Source organism: Leiobunum rupestre, chromosome 4 (genome assembly GCF_980474605.1).
Source record: "Leiobunum rupestre chromosome 4, qqLeiRupe1.1.hap1, whole genome shotgun sequence".
NCBI classification, from domain to species: domain Eukaryota; kingdom Metazoa; phylum Arthropoda; class Arachnida; order Opiliones; family Sclerosomatidae; genus Leiobunum; species Leiobunum rupestre.
The window spans coordinates 64,957,706-64,969,978 of record NC_143387.1 but is presented as its reverse complement, the minus strand read 5'-3'; positions in this window follow the sequence as shown (position 1 = coordinate 64,969,978).

Sequence of the window (12,273 nt, the reverse complement as noted above, 5' to 3'; positions counted from 1 at the left end):
AGGAAGAAAGAAACACAAGAACACACCACGAATTGCACATATCGACCGCCAAAGCGAAAATCACTAAAGAAATTATGTAAATTAACATTTCCCCAAGTGTCTTACTTCTGCATGTTATGAAGCTTATGCTTCTACTTAATAAACGTTTTTTTTTTCACTACGCATCCAACAGTGTTCTTTAATTACTTTACAAAGCTTTAACCATAAGTAACATAATATTATGTAATATATGCTTAAGTAACTTTATTTGTAATTCTTTCTATTTAGGCATTGCTTCTACCAGAAGTTTATAATTTCTTTCTTAAGGAGAAGAATTAGTCTTGCTATACCCTAATGTTGTTATCCGATTTTTCAAAATGCGTTTGGAAGAAAAAATAGTGTGCGGTTTGAAATTCGTATCAATTGAAAACTGCCTTAGATGGATACTTATCTCATAAACGATATATTATATACTTCTGCTTCTAATTCTACATTTTTGTGTCATGGCGACTATAGGTGGTAGCAGATATAAATAATTAAATATGGTTTACATATGTATAATATGATACTATATGCATAGACCCTTTCTTGGTCTATGCTATATGTTACGTTTGGTTACAGAAAGAAAAAAATTATATATACACTTGGAATGCCTAAGGTTCCATTGGGACGGTGATACGAACGCGCGTCGAGAAAAAGGCGGGGCTTAACTACGTCAAGTGTAAGACGAAACACGACATTTCAAATTAATTGGCTCGAGGTTTGAGGCGAAAAGAATGCGTCGTCAACTCGTCATGGTAACAAATTGGCGATCTTCCCGCGTAAAAAAGGCTTATAAAACAATGGATTTAAAAACCTCAATTTGTTATCGTACTTAATATTTTGAAGTAATTATAATGTTCTTCGCGAAAGAAGTGTAGTGGTACCTAATTTCAGGTATTTGTATGGTTTTAAAAGAGATAATCAGGTAAGCTAATAATATAATAACCATGACTAGGCTTAATGACGAGTTTTCGTCGAATTAGGGTAGCGAGGCGCGAGTTTTTCTCGTGAGTTTTCCCGCTTTAAGACACGCCCGTTTCTACGAGCTTCATCACGGCCGTAAAAATCTTCCTTAGACATTCCAAGTATATACATATATTGTTTCCTGATAAGACCGTGTTACAGTGTTACTTATGAAACTATTTCACTTGTAATTTTGCCTCATTCTCTCTTGATGAATAAGGGAAGAGGCTGTTATTTTCCATGCTTATGGTCGCGGTGGTGATGATGGTGGTGAATACATCGCAGCGCTAGCTCCAAATGGGTCAACGCGAAACGTCAATTTCTCCTGAGTCTCCATAAAAATTCAATTGATGCAGGGGCGGCTCCAGACAAACATTTGGGTGGGGGGCTTCTTTGGTTTTTTCATGATATATCAGCATATATACGTTACGTAATACGTAGCTCACTAGCTCTTCCAAAGAATATAAAGCTTTATATTCTTTGGCTCTTCTGTAGTAGCTGCACTATCTCTTCGAAACTCTTTGTAAATATCAACTATTTTGCCATGCTCCCCCCCTGAATTGATGTGTGGTTCGATTAGTATTAGTGCCCTATATCTTACCATGGTTGTGTCGATCAATAAAAGGGGGTTTTTCGTCCCCCTAATGAATATTCGACGTATTAGGCTATGTCACCGCTAAACGTTATCAACGGCACTCGATAACAAGTCAAACGGATTCAGATAAATCAAATGCCCAATTTTTAGGGGCCACGATTGTCCATATTGATATGGCTCTAGTAGTAAGACACTACATGGATACTGGTAATGGGCTCACATTCCTAATTCCCTCAAGCGGCGGTTTTCGGAAGCTTGCGCGTGGAACATGGAGAAGCAGACGCTATTTTAACAGGGCTGCCATGCATTTTTTCCTTCTAAATTATTTATTTCGCATACAAAATGTATGGCAACCCTGTTTTCGAGCGACTGATTGACAGGGTTGCCATACATTTTTATGTAAAATAAATAATATAGAACGAAAAAATGCATGGCAGCCCTGATAAAATAGTGTCTGCTTCAACAAAGATAATATAACTACGTACCCAAGGTTAGTAAATTTTAGGCTATAAAAGGTTGCCTTGATACGCTGTGGTTGCTAAGGGCTAAGGTTGGTAACTTCGTTGCTAACGAACATCGTGATGTCACTGAGATGAGATCCTATTGAAAATCAATGGGATCTCATCTGGGTGACGTCAGCAACAGACGAATTTTGGAGGCAATCCAAAAATTCTTTCAAACCGTTTCTCGATCGAGACCCCGTTGCTACGTACCCTAGATTCGAAATCAAGCTCCTTGCACGTAAACGCCGGCTCTTACTGAGCTCCCGGCGGAAGTCGGAAAAAACCATAGAAATCCCATAGGTAACTAGAATGCTGCCGTGTAACTGGCCAACGGACCAAACGCCGTGGCAGACGATATCCAGATCTCAGCCAATCAGAGCTCAAAGAGTGGTTCTGCCAAGAATTTAATGTCACCAGAGAGAATGACGTCACCTAGCTCCCGCGATAGTAGCGGAACCAAGGAGGAGGCGGAACCACTCTACGGCCTCTCATTGGCTGAAGGTTCAAAACGAACTGGCGACAAGCTCGGCCGTAGGCGGCAGCATTCTAGTTACCTATGAGCAAAGATAATTTAAACTCGTACCCTAGATTCGAATACTGAGAGCTTTCCCATTGACGGTTTTGTTACGAAGCGTTTACCCTTTTCCGGCACATGGCCTCAGAAAAATCGGGCTCCATCGGTTGTGGCACGACCAACTTCGATCACGCGCTGCCGCGCTATAGAGCGTGATCGAAGTTGGCCGTGGTTGCGGTAAGGCGCAAACCATGGAGCGAATTTATTCTGAGTTCCGGCGGGAAGTGGGTAAACGCTATCGGCAACGCGCGAGAGAGTGATTTCGAATCTAGGGTACGAGTTTAAATTATCTTTGCTATGAGATTTCTATGGAAAAAAACTGCCTCCGTGGAGCTGGCAGGACTACCGACATCTAGTTAAAACGTAAAGTTTTAGTGAAAATTGCGCCGTGGTTCAAGATACCAGATATTTTTGCGTAATATTGTTTTAAAACAATAATAGATCATGCCTGTAGCCCTAAAAATGTTTCTAAACGAAAGAAAACTAAAGGTGAGTAATATAATCTTGGGTTATCTATTGAAATTTCTCACCCTGCTATGGAGCCTGATTTTTCTGACTTCCAGCGCGAACTCAGTGTAAAAGCCATAGATATAGTAAAGTCCGTGGATATACACTCTTTTTTTTGGGAATTTCGCTGGGCGCGTTCATGTTGAGTTTACCTCCCTTAACCCCCATTCTCCATATCCTGGGACCAAATACCCGAGCCTAGACCCCCCACCGGTGGTTCCAGGTAATGGCCGACTAGCGGGCGGCCCAAAAGAGGGGTCGAAAAGACCGCGAAAAAGAGTGTATAGGAAAAATATATAAAGGTCTAGATAAAATATTTCAAAGAGAGTGAATACGGAGGTGACAGCTAGCAGAAACGCGTAATTTCTGCAGGCTATCCTTATAAGGCGCTACCATATGTAACATAATTACTCATAATTATGCCACTGTACCTTTATTCCATTCAAAAATCTTCACTAACGGTTTGTTTCATCACGAACCAGTAAAAAGGTGGACTACGTTAGATTTTAACCTTTTTATTCATCCTAGTAATTTTGAAAGTCACACTATTGGCTACTAACATATTTATTTCAGCCAATGGAAAACCTCTAAATTGAGAAGGATTTTTTTGCGTTGGAATTTTAGTCAGCCCAATGTAGCTTTATTGAAATTTATAAACTCGCTCGGTTTGTGCAGATGAAGTTAAATTATGAGTAATTTAGAAAAATAAAAGGTTGGGGAAAATGACCAATAAGTGATCGCTTTCCAAAAATGGGACAAGTCGTCGAAGTGGGATATTCCACCAGCGTTTTTAAAACCCATCCGAGCCTAGAAGAGTTAGGCCTAGGCTCAAAAGAATCTGCAAAAACTACAATCTTGTAGATACCCCAGAAAAGCTCAACCTGAATTTCAACAATTTTTTCCAATAAAACTGCTTCTTAGCCTTCTTTTATTTGACAATGCAAATTTATTTCAGAACGTGAGGCTCCGAGAACTTCATTAATTTGCAAATTCATTGCATTAACAGCCCTGGACACTATTGTATATATAATTTTAACTCCTAAGCCGTGGTTGTTCAATCAAGTTTGTTTACTAAAATAATGGCCGTCGATTTATCAGACGTAGAGGTAATTGTGCGATGGCATAATCGGCATTTGAGATTCGATGACGTCAAATATTACATCAAATATGACGTCAAATATTACGTAGAGTACGGATGACGCAATATCTGTGAATCAAACCATTGGTGAAGAAATAGAGCTAGTGGCATAATTATGTTACATATGGCGCTATTTATCGGTAAGAAAGCTCGTGCTATCGTCGCGAGAGCCATTGTCTCCTGCTTAAAAATTATACTAAAAGTCACCAACAAATGGTGTCTAAAGACTACGGTCTGCGGAAAGGTCAAGTACTTAGTACTAAAATGCTAAGAGACCTCGCGCTCTTGGTCACGTGCCTTCCTCGGTGTCTGCTAGGTGTCAATTCCGTATTTTATGTTAGGCTTAGACGCCCCGAAATTTATCTAGACCTTTATATACATTTCTTATATCTATGGTAAAAGCCTCACGAGAAAACGCGCTATCGAGAAACGCTGTGATTTCGAATCTAGGGTACAAGAAAAAGTGTGGGAGGCCGAAATCTTTGGAGCCAGGTAAGTACGGTTGCAAAGAAGAAAATTGTTCCTTTTTCTCCAAGTACGGCGAGGATTTGAAGCAATATTTGAAGTCGGTGCAACAGTGGAAATTCAAACAAGAATTTGGCTCCAAAGATTTCGGCCTCCCACACTTTTTCTTGTGCTCCCGCCAGCAGTAGGCACAAGTAGGCACGTCAAAAATTTTAGGCCTATTTTAGGGGCCTCTAAAAGTTTAAAAAAATTGCCTCTGGGGCCTCCAAATGTGATTTTTAAATTTTATTTATTTTTAAAAATTGGTCATCTAGCCCCCTAAAAAAAGAACTCCCATTCAATTCCAATTTCCAAGAGTCCTAAATGGCCCTAACAAAACGTTCCCTTTTGAACCACCTATACTCGAAATAAATATTACTTGAGTACACAAACAAAGGCAGCGAACTCTGTGGTTTCTGCTTTTGGTAGTGTCCTCTGTTAACAACTTAACATTGATATAGAGTATATGACAAAAGACTGGCCCGGGACGGGGAAGTCCGTCGTGCAAGGAAAGCAGCAAAAAAAAAACCACCTGTTCGCCTCAGTGATAACTTAGCTCCAACCAACACAATAAACATAAGCTTAGTTTCTAGGAATTCTACAAAAGGGGGCATAAAGTGAGAAACTGGATTTCTTTAATACGACTTAAACCGTTGCAACGCTTAAACCATGGAGCGTTTATAGAAGCTCCATGCTTAAACGAAGGGAAATCCCAGCGGAGCTGAAGTCGAAGCGTAAAGCATCGTACCAGTCACTACTTTGAATAGAGAGCGTCCTGGGGATTAGGGTTTTTTCTTTTTTACTCCTTGTCCCTTTTGCGAAATCACGTGATATCAGTGACCACTGATCGTAGAGAAAGGACCTATACCTTCGGTTTTCGGACTTGTCCCAGATAACGCGCGTTTCTTCATCAGAGTTGCCAGATGGGCGGTTTTCCGCCCAAATTGGGCTGCTTTGCGGAGGCTGTTGCGGGGAAAAAAAACCTCTGGGCGGGAGGCGGTTTTTTGGGCTGGTGCCAAAAATTCGAGGCGAAGTAACGGGGTACCGGTTTTCCCCCTTTCAGCCCCATCCTTCATAACGGGAATCAACGTTCCTAGAAAATATAAGCTGGAACCAGCTTTGCAAACTGTTTTCAATAATTTTCCAAAATTATTTTCAAATAACGCGCCAATTCCCGTTCTATAGCAGAAATCGGTAATTTTTCTTGGGCGGGAATTTGGGCTCTTTTGGGGTTAATCAGAATTTGGCTTGTGCGGGAATTTGGGCTAGTTTTAAAGTTGGTTTGTGCGAGATCTAAAATTTTATTCTGGCAACTCTCTTCTTCATTTCGTTTTCTGCTCCTGAACAAACAGGTAGTTCTCAATTTCGATTCTCTCCCAGTCAAATTTTTTCTAAGTCTCTTCCGAGACTAACTTGGCCAATACAGCCTTTTTAAAGGCTATTTAGCTGTTTTAAGCTAATTTTTAAACAGCCTTTTTCAAGGCTAATTAGCTATTCTAGCTAAATTATTCAAAAAGCCTTTTTCAAGGCTAATTAGCTATTCTAGAAAAAATATTCAAACCGCTTTTTTCAGGGCTTTGATATAGCTGGTATTATTAAAAAGTCTGTTTGAAGACTACATAGCTTTAACTAAGCTTTATTTTCTTAAACCTTTTTAAGGTTATTTCGCTATTAGTATATAATAGTAGCATTTTCAAATATGAGTACCAGAAAATTTTTATCTGGGTCCCAAAAATGAGAAAAATGGAAAAGGGAAGATAGTTTCGTTAGTAATCAGAAAGGTGCAATGGCACGTTTTTTGAAATCGTCGGCGCAAAGCCATAACTATAGTTCTGAGAAAAACCTAGTCAAAGAATTGGGAAAGGGTTTAGAATCCTTGGAGACTGATAACAGTCACTGTTTTAGTAATACTGCTGAAGTTCTTCCAAACGTCAGTACTGATATGGAAATGGAACTGACTCATGAAGGAGAAATTGCAGAAGTAATTGCAAACCCCAACTCTAACCATGCACAAAATATATCAAACAACGTGTCCAATTCAAAATAAATGGGCTTACACGCGTTGAATAACTTGGATATTAGTCTAGATAAAGATTGCCTTCCAGTTCAGCCTAAACTAAATCCTTTTCCTAAAAGATTAATTAGCGGTAAAAATCGAGGTTTCAATTCTTCTTGGTATGACAAATATCAAATGATTGAATATTCAGTTGCAAAGGATGCAGTGTATTGTTTTTGTTACCGTCATTTTTAGGCAGTAGAAACACTGCATTTCTAAAGGGATTTTCGGATTGGAAAACCATGGGGACCCAATTCGAAGAACACTTCACTTCCAACAAATCTTCTCACCAACTAGCTTACAAAATGTACTTAGATTAAATGGATTCCAAATCCCGTGGATCAATAGTTTGCCATGTTAACGACCACCATAGACTAGACGTTATTAGAAACAGAGAGGTCCTATCTACACACGTGGAAGTGATTATTTTATGTGCCCAACAAGATTTAGCACTTCAGGGGAACACCGAGGGGTAAGTCACTCTCGGATGACCTGTACACCGAGTTCGCGTACTTAGTACTGTTAAAGGTACGGATTTTAAAGAGTTCACGAACTCTTATTAGCACAGTCAGAGGTACGACAGTGTACACCGAGTTCGCGGAATGACCAACCCCTCGGGGAACACTTACACATCCGCCGACAATATTGGGAATAGGGGAAACTTTATTGCAATATTAGATATTTAAAAAAATGTCATGATTTAAAAGCAAGTTTAGTGAGAAAAATTATTGTTCAAGAGGTCAACTACTATAGGGTAGTTTGGGCGCTTGCCCAACGTGTTTATCTCCGGGGGTCCGAATTAAAACGTAATAATTAGATTACTTTGAAATTTAAAATTGTCAAAATTATTTTAAGCACTAAACAAGAGGCTGTTTTACACATCAATATTAATTTAATAAGTTAAAACACAACAATAAAAATGTTCAGCTTGAAATAGCGTGAAACTAGACAATGGCCACTGTAGTCTTCCCCCTTAACAATGGGGGAGACAAGCCTAAATAAGTAGTTGATGAATTTGGGTAAAGAGGTAATCGTAGGGTGGAATTCTTCGATTAAAAGTAAAGTTGGTAATATTTATTTGTAAATAATATACTTAATAATAAAAAATTTATTAATTTAATAATAATAAAACTTTTATTAATTTAATAATAATAACATTTTTATTAATTTAATAATGATAACATTTTTATTAATTTAATAATAATAACATTTTTATTAATTTAATAATGATAACATTTTTATTAATTTAATAATAATAAAATGTTTATTAATTTAATAATAATAAAAAATTTATTGATTTAATAATAATAGAATTTTTAAATAATTATATACAATTTGGCTAGTTAAAGAACAACAAAAATTACAAAGCAGTTTTTTATGGGGGCCTCTTAATCACGCAGTGCCTACTCGCGAAAAAATCCTGGCGGGGCTACTTTCTTACACTCGCATACCTTAAAAAACATACTTTTCTTCGAATTCATCTCAAGTCTTAATTTTTTCGCGCTAAAAGAAATCTATTCCACCCGCTTTCCCCGCCAAAACACTTAAAATATCTTTTCCAAACGTGTTTTCAACACGTACGAAGCTAAGCTATCCAGTATGACGTAATGAGATATAATAATAATAATAATATCAAATAATTAAAATAAATATACTATCAAAATTATATAATTCGAAAGACCAGGACCATATATTTTTATAAAAATTTAGAACTTTTAATATATGGCGCATATAACACCGCGAAAAAGCGAAGAGGTATACCATTTTCATATTTTGCTTAATTCAAACAGCAATGTTTCCCCGCCAAAACACGTACATCATCTATTCATGGACTAATTAGTCCATGATTTATTCCACCCTAGTTTTCAACATATACACTCTTTTTCGCGGTCTTTTCGACCCCTCTTTTTGGCCGCCCGCTAGTCGGCCATTAGCTGGAACCACCGGTGGGGGGTCTAGGCTCCGGTCTTTGGTCCCAGGATATGGAGAATGGGGGTTAAGGGGGGTAAACTCAACATGAACGTGCCCAGCAAAATTCCCAAAAAAAGAGTGTATAGCAAGCTAAGCTGCCAATATCAGTATGACTTGTGTACTTAGACGTAAGGAGAGCTTAGGCTTGAGCATGCTGAAACATAGGGTGAAAGAGAATATAAAAACACGCCTCCCTTTGAAACGCGCTTTCCCATAGGACGAAAAGAGTCCGGTGCAGTCTTAGAAATAAGGAATTTTATAAAACTAGTCATTAGGATTAGTGACCCCTATTGTCTACAAAAATAAACTGGTCCTTAGGACCAATGACCCTTACCATGATTTTTTTTTCTATTGGTCCCCTTGTAAATGATTTTTTATGGAATGTGAAATGTGGATAAGTCTAGACTCTAGAAACCATATAAATGTTTATAATTCAAGAAGGCGCGAATCGTGAATCGCGCCGCGTGGTGTTTTACTTCATTATTCATTGTAACTTAAAGGGATCCATCACTCACAAAAGGGGGAGCCATAGGGGTAACATAAAATCCAGACTTGCAGTGTGCTTCAAAACCATAGAAATAGAAATTAGACTAGAAGCACTGCCCTTTCCGCCAATATCAAGGGAAACAGGCGAGCTAGAAGGCTGACATTAGGGTGGAATCGCGATGTACGCGCCATCTGACAAACGCATTAAACATTGTTGCCATGGCTACGACGCGAATTTCGAAGAGGGAAAAAAATGCGATCCACTGCGCATCACGTCGTGCGCAGCGGCGGTCTTTTCGCGTTTAAATTTTTGCGTCTAAAAGCATATACGCAAAAATGATTAAAAACTGCGCTTTTTCACATTGTAAAGAGAGATCTGGGAAATAAATAAAATTATCATTTCATGAGTATGTAATATTATAGTAAATATTTTATAATAATCTCGGAATAAAAGATTTTTTTTACACTAAGATTTCCTCTGAGAAATTCTGAATTACTAGGAAAATGGGTTTTAATTACTTCATATGACTTTGTGTGTGGTAAACATTTTCTCCCGGATGAAATTTACTTTCAAAATGGAAGGCACCATTTGAAAGCAAATGCTGTACCTACACAAGTAAAAATTACCCTATACATACTGAAATAAAAAACTAACTGAAATATGAATAATTTCTTTATTAAAACAAGAATTTGAAAGATCTCCCAAAAATATCTATTCCAGAACAAAGCATATTTACTTCTTCTAGAGTATGCCAATTTATTGATTTTAGTAATTGCTATTTAGTTTCCCTATTTATTAACCACACTGAAATAATTAAAATTTAGTTAAACTGTGATGATTTGTGGTATTTCAGACTTACAAAGATTGCGCAAAGTTAACGTGTGACTTTAAGGGTGACACGGTAGATATAGTAGATTCTTGAGATTTTTATGATTTTCCTAAAGCTGTTTAAATAACTTAATATAATGTCAGATAAATAAAAAAAAGTTTTTAATACGTTGCCTACGATCTGTTTTATGTTATTCCACGTGACCATATTTACTTATTTAGTTTAAATTGTTTTTATGAGATGGCGCGACTATCGCGATTCCACTCGGATGGCAGCCTTCTAGCTGGTACGTCCCCGCCCCATCCAATCGTGCTTCTAGTCTAATTTCCATATCTATGTTCAAAACCAGTTTTTTTGTGACCCCATATGCCTTCCCCTGTTGTGAGTGAGGGATCCCTTTAATACCACTACTAAAGGTTGCTGGTAAATTCGTAAGCCCTTCATCTCTAGTGTGACGTTTATTGTGTTAGAAAGAAAAAAGTCGGAGTAGAAATTGGAAGAAAGCTTGAATTTTTAAACTGGTCCCGCCTCAATGCCCATAAAAAAGTGAATTATTAAACTGGTCCTACGGACCAGTGACCCCAGTATTTAAATTAAAAAACTTATCCAATCCATTAATAAACTGGTTTTGGACCAGTGGACGTGTGTTATTTCCAAGACTGGTCCGGTGTCGTCGAGGAATTATCGGCTCGTAAACTTACGAATAACGATGAGGAAAAACTAATAGCGTCTGCTTTAGCCGCTACCTATCTAGGTTTCAATGCTGAACCAAAGGGGGCGTAGCCATTTTTTTCGGTCGCGAATATATTGGGCGGTTTCTTTTCGCTTGTTCCGGGAGTAACGCTATGACGTCATTTTACCCCGATTCTGTGGTGGCGAGTAGTTTGAGTCGGAGTAAAAACGTTTTTCTAAAATGACCTTTAAAGGCTTACTAGCCTCATTTTTAGCAGATAAATTCTGGCTAGCAGACGACAAAATCCGATCTACTCTCTTTACAGCTTACACTGGTTTACACCATAGAAATCTTATAACATAGAATGATTCCGTATAAATACAAAATGGGCCAATTACATTTTCGGAAGTTTCGTCATTATCAGCCAATCACAATTCAAAGAGTGACTACGGCAACGACTCGTTGCCATCTAGTTTGAGTTACTGAAAATAATAATTCGATTTTAGATTACGTCACCTTAAGAACCTGCATTTGATTGGCCCACGTCAATCGAGTCACGGCCCATTATTAATCATGGTAGACTGTTTCTTTACTCGTAAAGAATTTTCTCTTATATGCAAACGTTTTAGATAACTATTGCGTTGTTTGTTGTTATGGCTCCTCGATGTTTCATTTCCACATGTAGAAAACGATTTCCGGTGGACGGTATTGTGTCGTTGTACAGGTAAAAGTTTGGGTTTCCTTAAAGGGCCACGCAAGTGGTCATGCAGGGGGGAACTATGTAAGCCGTAAGTAGGTTTTCCAAGGATGATTTTATACAGCGCGAAAGCCTTATTCTCCTTGGTGTAGCCACGTGGCGCAATTTCGCTCTCATTCGCGAATTTTTCGATTTTCTTCGCTGAGAGAAGCTAGCAATCAACGAACCGAGGAATTTAAGCCTAGCTTAATTTATTTATTATGGAGAAAAGAACTGGGTTGGTTTCCGAGAGTTGTTGGACTTTGATATTTTCGATTTAACAATGTTTTGGAATAAAATTATTTGTGAATTGAATATTTTTAATAATGGAAGTTGAAACATTAGGCCTTGGACGCGGTAAATCTCTGCCGCTAGCCTCACATTGGATTAAGAAAATTCAACACCACACACACTCCTATATCCCGTCTCCCTTAACAATTTCCCTATCATTATACCCCGACAGAATATTTATCTTTTTTTATTACATTTATTTTGTAGAAGTTTAGGATCCGATTTGTCGGTAAGCACGGAGACTTCACTTTCCTCGGCCATTTTCGCGACTAAAGAATGCATCATGAATGCATGGATTTTGCGTAAAAACCGCGAGAGGCGCATGTATACAAAATAAATTCGGCAAATATGGTTCTGCTTTTTTTTACAGAGGGAAAGGCTATGGCAGATAGCGCATGCGCAGTCGTTCTTTTTATCTATAAGAT